Raw genomic sequence first — 14,628 nt, 5'->3', positions numbered from 1 at the left:
TCTTGGATCTGTCCACAGCTGACTGACTACTGGCTACAAGTACACCGGGTCCTGGGGGATATCCTGGGCATGGATCTGCGACCCATCCCTGAAATTGCGTTGCTTGGCTATGTTGCAGGCTTCCCGCGCCCACTTCGTAGGTTGGCTTCCATTGGCTTTCTTTTGGCCAAACGGGAGGTGGCACTACTCTGGTGTGCTAGGCGCGCTCCAACGGTCCGCGCTTGGCTGCGTAGTTTGGCCTACTGTAATGTTAACAGTGTTGAATACTCAGAACACGTTCCGCTTGCTTCAAGACCGATTGACATATGGGAACCATACCGGCGGTATGTGGCACGGCTTTCCAAGGAGACAAGGCCCCAATCGGATCCTTCCTTAGTCCCTACAGGGGTGGGCTAGTAATGGCCCCGCATCGCACGGGGTTTGCCTCCGTTGTTATTTTCCTGCTGGGCATGTATATTCTGCGCTGCTACACGTTGTTGGTGGCCCAGCAGCTTGCGGATAACATCCACGAGCCACCTTGGGTGGTGCCTCCCTGACGGCACGATTCCACGGTCGCTCCTCTGGGGCCGGACCTGGGACCCGCCCTCTACCTGACTGCCTTAACGTTTCATTTCATATTAAGTCATATTGTGAATGGAATAGTGCTTTGTGGTGCTGATGGTGCTGCTCTACTATGCTCGCAACCTTATTGATATGTTTACATTTTACATAATGCTTGTTATCTTTTCTTCAGTTAGTATTCGATTTTTCTTTTGCTTTTAAGTTTCGTCGGAAAACAAGAAAACTGTGTTATTGCACTGTGTCATTCTAGCAGTCGGCAATTCCGCTATGATACACTACCTGTTTGGATATGTACTCTGCTAATGCATGTCGATATTAATCTTGTTCCTTCTCTATGTAACCGTGGATTGCTTATTTTTGTGCAATAAACAGAGTTATAAAAAAAAAACTAATGTTGCTATGAATGGGATAATTCCCCTGAAAGGATTTGACCCCAAAATGGAAATGTATGTGGCCTTCTAAGGAATGCCGCCTCTGTTGTCAGGGTGAGAAGTCACTACTGCATTTACTATGTATATGCCCCTTTTTACTGAAAACCCGTAAATCCATTCTTCGGGAGATTTGAAGGAATGAACAGATAAGAACATGTAGAACTGCAGTCATCAGGATCTAAGCTAAGCAGCCAATAAACAACCTGCTTGCTGACTTTTCTTAAATATATTGTACTACTTGTTAGCTTTTTAACTTTGGTAATGACTCCAAGGTTTTTACTCCTCTCTCATGATTTTTAATTTGAAAAAAAATAAATGCTCATTTAATTTTCTGTGTTTTCTGATGTTTGGCATCCTTTTACAATTTTTAAAGAATCAATAAAAGTATTTTTGACTTGAGTCAAGTGCAGACCTGTCGAGCTCAGAATTTTGCAAGGCTATTAGTAATTACTACTTTTTACTCTCCCCTTCATTGTCTGCTTCTGAGATTGGCCTTCATATTAAGCACCTGTTCTATTCAGGCAGAGGGCTATCAGGCAGCATATGTTGGGAGGATACTATCGGACCACAACAACCTTGATGTGGGTGTTAAATGGGGCTGGGTCCAAGCCCCGATTTCCACCTAGAGGCTCGGGCCACAAAGGCTGGAAGACCCAGTTATGCGAGGCATCTTACTTACCGCTATCACAAATTATTTCCAGGGAAATTATTGAATGCTTCCTCCCCACTAATGTGGGTGGGCTTTTAAGTGGGGGTCACAGGAACATGCCTTCATGCCACTCCGGTAGTACGTTCTACCCACATCTCTGACTTAAGAACAGCGATGGCCTACTTTATTGATGCCAAGAGAGTTGCCGTGCGAGATCCAGTGAAAGTATAACAATTGCAAGAAGACAGGAAGGACCATGTGGCCCAAGAGGAGCGTCTCCGCTGACTAGACTACACCGTTTACACAAAGCGCTACCAAAGCGGAAGGAGATAGGGCGGGTTGCATATTCGACTGGCCTACATCTCCCTATTGTTCCTAGAGAGTTGTCTGACAGTCTATGGCCTCCCTTACGGACCAAACCATCCAAGAGGAGATTCTTCTCCTCCCATGGGGCAAGATTCCAGGGTTAGAAGGACTACCTGTTGAGTTCTACCCGACCTTTGAGGCAGAGTTGAATTAAAAATTGAGGCACATGTACAACGCAGCTAAAGAGCTGGGAAACTCCCAAATATGACTAATGAAGCTGTGGTGACCTCCATTTTAAAACCAGGCAGCCCCCTGAAGAGCTTTCCTCCTATTTCCCCAATACTATCCTTAATACCAATTACATACCATTTACAAGATACTCAGCAAGGTTCCCACCAATCTACTCCTTCTAATATCACCCATGCTGGTCCACAGGGGCCAGAACGGTTTCATTAAAGGGCGGAATACATCACAGCACCTTCGGAGGCTTTAGATAAAGGTTCCATCAGAGTGGCTCGCTCGGCCTGCATTTTCTTTGACCTAGAACAGGCATTCAATACCTTATCTTTTTAAAGCCTTGAGTAAATTTGGTCTAACCCCACCCCTACTCGGTTAGATCAAACCCGTTTATGGAGCCCCAATGGCTAGGGTGATGACGGGGGGGAAATAGCCCTGCTTCCTATGGGGTGTGCTGTGACACACAACATGGGTGCCCCATTTCCCTTTGCTATTTGTCGAAGTCATCAAAAATTTGGTAAAGGAATGAAGGATGACTGGCCCATCCTGGGGCATATTGATGGCAAGAAAAGAATATGCAGTATCCCTATAGGGGGATGATATGTTGATCTACGTGCAAGATGTCACAGCACATCATGCTCCTATCTCCTCTACACGGAATGTCTTTGGTGCCATCTCTAGCCCATTGGTCAACCATGGCAAGTCCCATGTTTTCCCGCAACGTACTCCAAAGGTTAGTCGTTTTTGAAATGCGACCAATACACTGTGCACCTGTCACCTTTTGGTACGTGAGGAATAATGTATACCATACACCCAAAGACTTGTTAGACTTTTTTTTTGCTAATCTACCCAATAGCTATTTCAGACAGTTAGATACATTATTAATAAAACGTATATGGGGCTTGGGTAGACGCCCGAATGAGCCCATTCAAACAGTGGCTAATGCCTGACGGGGAAGGATGGAGGGCAACTGATTTTTATGCTTATTATCTAGCCGCCCAACTTTATTAGTTGGGCAACTGGCTGGGGGAGAGGATGAGGAAAGGTTTCCTTAGATGCTGAACATGAGCATAAGGCATTGATTTAAAACTGGGTTCGCCCCATAAAGTGGGGTGTTGGGATGGCCATTTCCACAACAAATGGTGCTCGCTCACTCACCGTCCACCCACCAATATGGCACCCCCCTTTTAGTGTTCGTTGCCAACGTGGTGAGGAACCGCAGTGCCCTAGTGAGGCTGTTAGTGAATGACTTTCCAGGTGGAAGGGACGGGTGGGTTAGGGTGGTTATGAAATGTTTTGATTTGTTTGTTGTGGTGATTGTAGGAATTCTATTGCCAACTCTGGTGATCTAGTAACATTAACATAAGCATTTATATGTTTGAAACAATCAAATACATTACATGTGTTGGTTACTACCCTATTGTTCCTAATCCTTAACCGTTAGTTTTTGAAAATTACACAGGTGCCTCTTTTTTTAACGTTAATGAATCAATATAGGTGATTACGGCCATTTCTTATTTTTTCACAGGAACCTCTTTTGAAATGATGTTTTCTTTATCTGCTGAGGTTCAGTAGATCTACTCCAAACATTTAGGACTTACTTTAACACAAGTGATTCCACTCTCAAATTCACCTACCCTGTTCATACATAATGATCAGTTTTCTGCAAATTACGACCAACGAGAAAAATTGAAAACTGTAATTAGTTTTGCACATTAAAGTAACACATGATAACAGTTTGCCAGACAATTAAAGAACGCATCTGGGGACTCTTAAAAAGAGCCTTTCACTTATGGCACAATTAGATTTTCTTCTCCAGTTACTATTAATATGCCCGATACTTAAAGACAAATAATCTACTAATTTTCTGATGAATGTTATTGTATTTTATATGACTGAAAACTCTACTTTCCTACAGACTTAAGAACCCCAGGATTGCGCAGTCAGACTTTTTGGCCACTTTAAGTCCAGCTACTGATGCCATTTGGAATCATATAGGGCACATTGGCATGGCTTTAATCCAACTAAACTTATCTAAAATCCTCCAAACAGGCAATAATATGAACTACTTTTCACCAGGCATGCATCTGTGCATGAACTGAAATAATGATGAGCATGACGGCAAAACCTCTCACCAACCCAACTGTCAATCAGTCCCAAATCCAACTTTGAGATAATACCAATGAATGTATCTGCTGTACATTGTATTCAATTGAATGGAGCCCTTGGATTCATGTGTAAAGGGGTATTTCTTCACCTGAATTGTTAAAATGTTCTCAAAAGGCATTTTTCAAATTAGTATAAGCAGTCTACACAGGATGGCACTTCAATACTTAATTTACTGGGTCAAAGTTCTCCGTTGTTTCTTTTCTATAAATCAGTAGAGAGGTATGGAATAAGCCTTAGGAAATTATAAAGTAGCGAAAACTTATTCTTTAACATGTAAACCTTAATTTATAAATTTATTTTTTCACTCCAGCAGGGCTTGTCCAGTCATGTGAAGCATGCATTCAGTTCGAGTGGATGTTGCTTAACCTTTACCATTTAATGTCTTTGTAGCTCATTCCGATCAGGTATTTCACTCTACTTTTCTAACAAAAGAGAAAGCTTCTGTTATATCTTTAGATGGACTGCAATTTATCCTTACCATATTAGTGTTTTGCAAGCACTTAGGCTGAGCATCCAACCATATTTGCTCAATTATTGAACGTTAATGTTCTGTATTCCATAACAGGTTCACTTTTGGGTGTATCAGATGGCCCACTGACCTTTACATTTATTCCAGAAAAATAGTGCAATACACTTGGATGGTCCAATATATCAAATGTTGAGGAGAGCCACCAAGAGAACGAGTCCTAGGAGCTCTCCGCCATATTCATTATTTCAGTCTGGGCCTGTTTTTAAACATAAGTCATATGTTTTGGCGGAGTGTCTATATACATTTTGCAGAGGCTACTAATATTTAAGATTTGTTTTGAAAGAATATTGGATGGTAAAAACATGAAAAGGCAGAGTGTATATATGCATTGATCCATGTGTTAGCAGCTTGTATAGCACATTTCTTCGTGAAGTGAAGAAGTCACTTATATCCTATAGAGGTTGCAGCATAAGCGGTCTTCCATCATGTGCAGTATAATATATTGCGTTTAAGATCTTTTACACTCGCTAGCTACCAGATAAAATGGGAAGACTTCAAGTCCAGATTTGCATGGGAAGGTTTCAACATGGTGGGTGCCTTGTAACATATGTTGAGGGTAATCATTACATGAAACTTTGGAGTGGTTGGTGGGAAGAACAGTCCCAGAGGAAGGATAGTTTATGTTTTGGAAATTTGTGAGAATGGCCCGACCACTAACAACAATATCCCAATCTACTTTGGAACCTGGAACTGATAGCAGTCATGAAGGATATAATATAATTCTTGAGCAGCCTGGTAGTAATGAAATTCAATGCATAATGCAGAATTATGGACTGGTGTCTAGGAAGGGCACCAAAGGACAACCCAAAAAATGAAAGAAGATCTGGAGCAATGGATTCAACACTGAACTAGATTGACTATCCGTCTTCCAAAAGGAAGCCTTTTTCTGGCAACTGGAAACTGGACAATATTTAACTTCGCAAGAATAATGGGGGGAGGGACATCTATAATAATATATACTTGCTCAATACATTTTCTTTAATAATTCATATGCTGACCCCAAAAGTTGTGACACTATTATGCATAATTAAAAAGGGAATAAATGTGCTGACTCGATCTCCAACTATAAAAATTCACAAAGTACCACTCTCCTTGTGCAGGCTACCAAGTATTAATGTGTTGCCGAGCCTTCATCCACAGAAAGTGGCAATAGATCAAGTTAGTTTGTAGGGAGCACTCCTATTCAAATACTTGACTTGCTATAAATCTTATGGTGAGAAGACAACACTTTTATTATCAACAATCAAACTTTGCCATGCCTTAGGTTATACTTGAATAATAGATTGATTTCAGAAGTACCAATATATTAAGGTCTATAACTGACCTCAACACAGAATCAATAGGTTTGTGTTATTTACTAGAGGGTGAAACGCTGGGGAAGGAGCACAAAGTGAAAAAGGTCAGAGCTGTTTATAACTAGTTAAACATACTTCCCTCTGCCTGGGCATGTTAGAACTCTGACATAGTGTTTTTGTGCTTTAGACTGCTCCGAATTCTGTCCTCTGTCGCATTTACTGTACCTTAACTGATAGCTGATTAATTAGCTGGCTATTCGCGGGTCCAAAACTGTTAGGTCACTAGAGAGGCCACATCCCAAAATCAGTGTGGTCATATTATTTGATGGAGAGACAGGAACATAATAGGAGATTTAATATTGCCTTCTTAAATTGTTGTTTTTTGTAAATGGCTGTATTGTATGTGTGCTTATAAGATATCTTGCATATCGAATAAAAGCTTATTCTATTCAATTCAATTCAATTCAATTCATAATAGGAGGAGGAGTGCACATAATGGCTAGCTAAAGCCCAATTTCCTTACCACCTCATTAGGCTTCCACATCTTTTCTCTTCAGGTTAATTTGTCGTAGCAACTTTTTGTACGATTTATAAATAGTCAGTTCCTGGTCAGAAACGTGCCTTTGAGCTGATTCAAGGGCAAGGGTTTCCATGTAATTTGATCTTTTTTAGCCCCTTTTCAAGGCTAGACTCATACATGCAGCAGGCTTCGCCACAAATGACTTGGGAACAACTTCTGAAAAGCTGATTACACCCAGTTATTTAGCAACTAAAGGAACACATGTTTCCTCACTGTTAAATACCACTCAGAAAGGAAGGGGGAGTTGGTGATCCTGCCCTCCTTTTCAAATGACAATTATGCAATCAAGGAAGCCTGTTTTATCTGTGGGAGGCATACAGGGATTACTGAATCTAAATTCTGGGAGGGACTATAGAGATGTTGGTGTTGAGCCTTGTTTGGATTTGTGAAAAATGAAAAAAAGATAAAAGTAATGAGGAAAGAGGCATTGATTACTTACCCGAAACCAACGAACACTGAAAATATTGCATATATAATTCTTTGTACTTACTGTCAAAAGTCTCCAATGTGAAACAGTTTCTGTAAGCTGAGCAAATGTTCAATGAAAAAGTAAGTCTGTTTTATAATGTAATGTGGTGCAAATGGCCAGTAGGAGTGAATCTTGTCATTTTCATATCATCCAGATTATGTTACCTTTGAAGAGATGCCATTCCATTCTCAATTCTGTGCTTCCATACACATACTAAGTCACTAAGAGTTGGGATGAAAAGCACCCACTTTAGTGTGAGTTTCCTGCTCACCTGTGCAATAGCTGCTCTGAAGGCAGAAGAATTTGAAAGCGGGCTCCATGTTATTTTGGGCCCTCTCCACAAACGTTTGTTAAAATGAGGAGGGAACCATGAGTTTGGTGGGACCAGTGAACCAACAATAAGTAGCAGTTCATCCATTTTGCAAAGTGCTAAAAGAACCTCATTTTCTGCAACTGAAGACAAAGTTCAGAGGCTAAATACTGCATATTTCTGTGTTCTTGGTGTATTAGGCAATTAAGTGTTGTTGAAAGGCGTTTTAGGATCCGAGCGAAATTTCCTGATTCGTGCCCTTATTTAGGTACAATTCACATTGCCCTAATATAGGCATAGAAATCATACCCATATTGAGACATAGCCCATGCAGTCCAAATACAGGCATGGCTACTTCCATCCTGATGACCGCATTCATTGAGGTCTCACAGACGCAAACTGCTGACGGTGAGATCAACAGGTACACAGGTACCATCTCTATCTCCTTCGAACATTGCTAATGCTGCTAACGCTGACTGCGATGCTTCACATTTTTGTGCAATCGGTTTACTTAACGAAGTGGTCCAACTTTCACCTACTGCGGTAGACAAATTCCACAACCCAAACATTTTATATATTCTGCCATGGAATGGTCTCGACTTTTTCTTCTGTATTTAAGAGCCATTTCATAAATGTATTTTCGTGATTCATTCAGATAGCACTTTTCAAATGTCATCTATATGCTTTGAATGAAAGATGGCTTTAAAATGCGTACAGCACAAATGCTCATTTTCGTGTACAACCATTTCGAATGCATTTTATGTATTTTGGGTGGGGTTTTAACACATCATGCTTTAGACATGTTTTAAATGCTTAGAATTTAGTAATGTCGAACATAATAAAGTGGAGTTGGGTGTTGTATGGCGTTTTAGGATCCGAGCGAAATTTCCCGATTCATGCCTTTATATAGGTACAATTCACATTGCCCTAATATAGGCATAGAAATCATACCCATATTTAGACATAGCCCATGCAGTCCAAATACAGGAATGGCTACTTCCACCCGTTCCAAAAAGCCACAACGATTTCTTGGAAAAATCGGCTTAAGCTGTCAGGGACATCCCCTTGCTTGAATATTGATTTGTCCAAGAACTCATGGAGTTTTCAAAGAAATGCCATTCCCTTGGGGTTCTTTGATGACGTTATTATGCCCGACTTTACGTCAAACTAGGCACCTTCAAGGTATAAATATGCCTACACTTGCTCGAGCAAACACACAGTAGTTCAGAGCAGCTCGACTATCTACTTGCCCGACGCAGCTCGCTACAGCAAGTGCCGGGAAGCCGACCCTCCAGCTGATGCACTGATCGAGAGGCTGCATTTCTCTCGGCGAGAATCCAGCTCCAGTGTTTCCAAGCTCCCCTTGCGGGGTGTTGGGAAATCGAGTCCTGAGACAGAGATACCAGACCTCCTTCATTCTAAACCAAGGTACGGAGCTGATTAGACCCTAAAAAGAAATCTTGGATAGATTCTTGGCAAAGAAACTAAACCTATGCTACATCACACTTACTTCTTCCCTCGTACTAAGACTTAGGTTAGGTACATCAGGTTAGGCCTATTTTAGAAGCACCAGTTGAGTACTTTTAGCCTTTGTTATTTATGTATGTATTTATCTATGGTTTAGAAACAGTACAATGCTTTTACAGTATTATTTTATAATACTCTTCTTGCTGTACGCATTATACTTTGCAGCCAGTATTACAATTGTAGCAGTTAATTTCTTTTGCGTGAGAAAGAAGAATGTTCAATAAATACTTTTATTGAAAACGCCAGTCTCTCTATTTCTCTGCACCTCTGATGAAACGAAGCATGCACGATTGACAGAGTAAAATATCTATCTATTGTTTCCACGACTCTGAAGATCCGTTTATTCTTGAGGAAACAAAGTTGTCATGTTTATGCGGTTGTCAGAAACGAATCCCTTCTTGTGTATTCGAGAAAGTTTCTAGTGACCTCTGAGCTAGCTGGCACTCACAATTATGTCTAATATATTCGATAGAGACCTAGTAGACATAAGTCCTATGTCAAATCTATAGGATATATTATTCCAATGCGCAGAGCCTATTGGGAATATAAGTAGTACACTACATGGCGCCCAACGTTTGGTAAGGCACTAATTAAACGCTAGATACTAGAGTAACTCAGTCGTGCTTTTCACAGAGACCCCTTTTTACCTTAAAATACTCCAATAAACGTCTGGAGTGGGTAAAAGGATAAAATATCCGCCATAACTGAGTAGGACGAAAATCCTATGTATTAGTTTTTGGTTTGTTCAACGTTGAAGGATACAGTGTTCCAAAATATTGTGCACCTTATCTTTGTTTCCTTGAAACTTGCTCTGCAAGCTTTCAGTCAACAAAATGAGTGACCCCGAGAATGGTGGAGCTGCAGGAACTGCAACCCTAACCGGGTTTAGACATTACAGGTTTCCAACAAAACGACCCGGATGCTATAATCATCCCGGAAAACTTAAGGAAAACCATCACTTTAAAGCTTATAACAAATGGCCTATGACCAAGAGGTGGTAGGGTCATTTTTGTCATAGAGGCACATGAATATCGGCACACAGAGGTATTCTATTCATGGATTTTCTTCCATGAAGCAAATTCAGTAACACATGTGTTTCACTTCTACAAAGAAGAGGAACCTCCAACGGAATACACTCCTTTCGAGGATATTGAAATTCCACTAACTTAACAAGAGCATGTGCTCTGGTTTAAAGGCGCCTTACAACATCAAAATCACATTACCAGGCTCGGTCTACTAGGTAGACCAGGAGCAACATGGCCGGTACTAGCCAGCTATACACCACACCCTGCCATTGAAGAAATGTCAGGTGCTGAACTTTTAGTTCAACTAAAACAACTAATCAAAATACATAGACAATTGGTTCAATATGTCATGAGGACTCTAACAGTCCAACCTCCTATAAGGATTCCACAACAAACCCCTCACCAGGGGAACACATATAAAATCACACCACAGACTCTACAATCAGTCAGTGGAATATTGCCCGCAAAAAGGGCACAAATTCCATTCTGGATAGCTCAAATAATTACTGAAATAGAGGCAGTATTTCCCGATACTACCCCTCATGAGAAACACAGGATTCTAACAATCTGTTTACCAATGGGGATCGCAACACACCTGGAGGACTGTGACACTTGGGGTACAGTCTTTGCTGCAATCTACACCAAAACACATGGTGTTCCGTCTATGGCGGTTATACCAGACGTCCTGAAACAGATTCAAAATGAATACGGGGCAGAGTCTGCTTTGAATCTGGGTATGAAATTACTGAGAGATTTCAAACAGGTCTCAGCTATAATATTAGCTAATATTAAAGGTGAGGTAGCATCATCCGTGGCGATCCACCAAATATTAAGAGAATTTGATGTAACTGAGCAACCATATGAACTGGCCAGAATATTTGAAAAATCCTATGAAGAACTAGGTAGAGATTGTTTGGGTGGGAACCAGTCAAGCCCCAACTAACAGAAAGTCCTGAAAAGGTCTTTATTAAAAATACTCTCACTACTCCTAAAAAGAAGTGGGAGAATACTAAACAAACTTCGAAAGAGAAACGCTTTCAGTCCCGGGGAAGGTCTCCTCAAAAGGAGCCCTCTGAAAAAAGGTATAACCTCAGGAACAGGGATAATTTGAAAAAACCTGATAGATATCAAGATACTGATACACGTTCCTCTCGTACCTTTCAGACTTCTTCACAGAAATCGGAAAGAAGGGGACGGTCAGAACACAAGGAAGAACGCGTGAAGTCCAAAGACGATCAACATGTTCCAAAAAATAAGAAAACCCAATTCACCAAAAAGAAGGTAGCAGGTCTAAAAATCAGACATGCCGAGGATCTTGAGGACACAACTCAAGAACGGGGAGTGGGCCCAGACAGCGCAGCAGAAGTCAACACAGCTCGCAAGATCTTGAAGGATCATCTGGAGACAGTGGACTTGAATGAGTACATCCAAGTTGAAACTGCAGATTCCAGGGTTAGTGTACCCCATAAGTTATATGAAGTAACGCTCCGGATTGAGGGGGACATAACTAGGAAAGTAAGAGCACTCTTTTGGGAGAAGCTCTCTAAGGATTATGACATTCTTCTAGCTGAAAAAGACTGGCCACAAAAATTTGTCACGAAGTGCTCACATGGCAAAGACATCATTATGACAGCCTTCTCCAATCACATTCCAATTCATTTAAAATACACCCCTGCCAGAAAATGGGCTGAAGCCCATGCTCGAGCATTATACAAAAATCATGTAGGATGGGATGAGGATTCCCCTCACCATAAAATCCAGTTAAAACTCAACCAACTGCACAAAGACAGTATCCAGTTAAGCAAGAAGCTAAAAAACAAGTCAGGGAGATATTAAATCAACTTGAGTATCAAGGGGTGATTGAAACATGCACCTGGTCAATGAACAATCCTTTGTTTCCTATCTCCAAACCAGACAATACATATCATCTAGTTTTGGATTACAGACATTTAAACTCTTGTTGCAAAACCTTTGCAGTACAAAACGCACACAGTGCAGCACTAATGAATAACATTGTGCGTAAAAAATATAAAACCACATTAAATATTTCTAACGGTTTCTTCTGTCATAACATTGCACCTGAAAGCAGGTACTCGACAGCTTTCTCAATTATGGGGACACAGCGTCACTTCTGTTGTCTCCCCCAGGGATTCACGAATAATCTGGGGTTATTTTCAGCTAGAGTAACAGAGTTACTACAAAGGTATGATGATGAGGCATTATCTTATGTCGATGACATATATCTAACAGACGATGACTTGGACAGGCACTTGAACAGAGTGAATACCATTATACTTGGATTCGCCTCTGAAGGGTATAAATACAACTTTAAGAAATCGAGAATTGCCAACCTCAACGTCCTTTTTCTAGGATACAAGTTTTCAAGTGAAGGCAAAAGCCTTGCAGCCAACTTGTTAGAAAAGTGTGCGCTGCTACAACCTCCAAAAACGCAGAAAAACGTAGTCAATTCTAGGTTTCCTACATTTCGGAAGAACTTACATTCATAACTACGCAGAAAGGGTTAAACCTCTATACAAATCAATCAAACCTGATTTTATAACAACTAATTGGACTCAAATACACACAGAAATTTTGCGTTCAGTGCAAACAGACATGTTAGCAACAACACATTTACAGACATGCGTAAACGTACGCAACGTTGTAATCAGAATAATCCCAGGAAGATGCGGATTCACTTACTTAACTTTTAATGAAGGTGAAAAAGTACCAATTGCTTACACTTGTACACACAAGCTGAAATTAAATTCACTTCTACAGAAAAAGGTTCAAACTGCAGTAGCAAAAGAGAGAGCCCTCGCACAGGGTAAACGCATAATGGTCTTTACTCCTGTACCTGCTTTAGAGGCAGTGACAAAAGCAAGCATTCCGAATGCAAAAGCTTTACATCCGAGATGGATACAATGGGTTGAGTCTCTTGCTGCAACAAACCTTGAATACGTTTTTGACCCCTATTTGAAAATACAAGAATTTTTACAATACAAACAATGTCCTCTGCCCACTGAGATTCTGCCTCTAGAACAATACGAATGTATAATTTATACAGACGGATCAGCACAGCCCGCAATTGGTGGTATACAAGCTTTTAGTGCTGCGTGCGCGATTGTTAAAGGTCGTTGGCGCGATGGAAAATTCCAACCTATGGTCACAAAAACACAATCTCTCTGAGATTTTACAGCTCAGTGAGCTGAACTACAGGTATTCAAGATTGCGCTTGAAAATACCGATTGCGAATTCTCCACACTCATAGTGGGCGATTCGTATTACTGCATACAATCTTACAATGAATACTTGCAGAATTGGGTTCAAAACGGTTTCAAAGATGCAAAAGGTGGCACAATTAAGCATAAGATGCTTTGGGAACAAGTAGTTCAATTACAGAAAGAACTACAAAAGACTCACGTGATCCATACACTGAGTCATCAGCGTGATGGTGTTTACGTTAAAGGGAATTCATTGGCTGATGAAGCCGTGAAGGCAGCGGTGCAAACGGCTTCCGTAGCTGCAATCACTCGTTCTAAAACAAAAATAGACGGCAAAATTATGCAAGCTGTCAATGCTTCAATCAAAGACAGTGGTAAAACGTTACCAAAAGGCTTTCCACTCAAATACTCATATATCGATACAAATGTTCCTTTTGCTCGAATACCTGGAGTGGGGGTGTGAGGCGATGATTCCCCGACCCCGACCAGGAGGGCGCCCTTCCCCTCGTGTACCTTGTCCGGCAACCCCGGGACTGTCTTCAAGACGCGAAAACGCCGCAACCAAGGCAGGAAGCCGAACACCAGCCATCACCAACGAAACCCCGCCCTTCTCTCTCCCACAGGAACCAACCAGAACGACAGGGCCAGAGGAACCTTATCACGATGACCCCGGAAGTCCCGCCCCAAAGGCAGAGCCAGCACAGGATAAAAACAGGGATTCAACACAACACGTCGTCGGAGTTTCGTGGCAGGACCCTCTGGCTGGAGACGGAGAAGGAGAACAGACGTGCGAGGACGAAGTGTGGACCGAGGAGTGGTGGAGTCCCTTGGAGGTGGCTGGAGAGCGGCCGTAACTCGGAGGAGAGTTACGGCGGACCGCGTGAGTGCCTTTTTCCTCCTTTATCCCTACTCATTAGGAGTCCGTGTTAAAGTCCCTGTACATATCCCCTCTCTCCATAGTCTCACCGCCCCTGCACTGTATTATACGTATACAGCACTTCACTCGAAGACCCCTTCCGTCCCTCTCACGCCCCACCCCAGCACCCTCTCTGTCTTCCTGACCTGTATTCCGTCCTCCCGGTACCTTCCTTCCCGCACTGTCGCTTTCCGCCCCTTCCTGCACATCCCGGGTGTCGGTAAACAGTTGAGTCTCGGTACTTGCTGGATAGGACTAACGGTCCCTTGTTTTTCCTCTCTTCCGGTCCTCCTGGGAGCCTCCCCGTCGCCGGAACCTTCCCCGGACCATCGCTGGACGCCGAGTAGTAGAGAAGCACCGATCCAGAGACCATCGCCTGGAGCTACATCTTCCGCCTCTTGGA

The 14,628-nt window shown here is 41.9% G+C and overlaps 1 protein-coding gene across 1 annotated transcript in view; it reads right to left on the bottom strand.

Annotated features, from left to right (window-relative positions):
• OLA1 (Obg like ATPase 1) overlaps nt 1–14,628 on the bottom strand; it is a 544,166-nt gene that overhangs the window by 458,790 nt on the left and 70,748 nt on the right. The gene's annotated exons all lie outside the window — the stretch shown is intronic.

The sequence above is a fragment of the Lissotriton helveticus genome, chromosome 3_1, assembly GCF_964261635.1.
Source record: "Lissotriton helveticus chromosome 3_1, aLisHel1.1, whole genome shotgun sequence".
NCBI lineage: Eukaryota > Metazoa > Chordata > Amphibia > Caudata > Salamandridae > Lissotriton > Lissotriton helveticus.
Note: the sequence above shows the minus strand (reverse complement) of the source record. Positions and strands in the feature narration are given on the sequence as shown.